Raw genomic sequence first — 1,008 nt, 5'->3', positions numbered from 1 at the left:
CTACAGAGTGAGTTCCAGGACAGCCAGAGCTATACAGAGAAACCCTGTCTTGAAAAACAAAACAAAACAAAAAACAAACAAAAAAAAGTGTAAGTACAGTAAGTACAACACCTCAGTGCAGGGTGTTGGCCTAGTATGATAGAAGCTCTCTCTGAGTTGGAGCCTGTCTTAGGTTGTTTTTTGGTTTTTGGTTTTTGGTTTTTGTGACAGGGTTTCTCTGTATAGCCCTGGCTGTCCTGGAACTCACTTACTAGACCAGGCTGGCCTCGAACTCAGAAATCTGCCTGCCTCTGCTTCCCAAGTGCTGAGATTAAAAGCGTGCACCACCACCACCCGGCCCTGTCTTAGTTTTAACAGTCATTTTGTCACAGCCTAGGCTCACTTGAGTTTCAATTGAGGAATTGCTAAGTGTATCATGGCGTGTAGCCATGTCTGTAGGGGATTGTCTTGATTGTTAATTAATGTGGGGGATCCCAGACCACTGTAGGTGGCCCCATTCCCAGGGCAGGTGATCCTGGGTAATTTTTGTTTGTTGTTTTCATTTTTTTGTTTGTTTGTTTTTGAAACAAGGTCTCATTATATAGTCCTGGGTCTCCTGGAATTCAGTGATCCACCTACCTCTGCATTCCTAATGCCAGGATTAAAGGAGTGCACCACAGGGCCTGATGATCCTGGGCTGTGTAAGAAAGCTGCTGTGGGTCCTTGGCTGTGTGTCTTGTTGGAGGTAATGCTGTGTGTGAAAGCAAGCTGGCTTGCCTTCAAGCTTGTGCCTCGAGTTCCTGACTTCTCTCTTCTCTCAGGGATCAGACTTGGATTTGGAAGCAGAATAAACCCTTTCCTTTCCTAAGCTGCCTTTGCTCAGTGTTTAATCACAGCAATAGAGTCTGCTTCTGCCAGAAGACCCTGCATGGTCCATCCTCCCCAGAACAACCAGTATTAGCATTGGGCTCACACACAATAGCTAAGCAGGCGCCAAAGCCAGAAAGACTCCCATGGTACAGCCTCTAA

The sequence above is a fragment of the Mus caroli genome, chromosome 7 (assembly GCF_900094665.2).
Source record: "Mus caroli chromosome 7, CAROLI_EIJ_v1.1, whole genome shotgun sequence".
Lineage (NCBI taxonomy): Eukaryota > Metazoa > Chordata > Mammalia > Rodentia > Muridae > Mus > Mus caroli.
Note: the sequence above shows the minus strand (reverse complement) of the source record.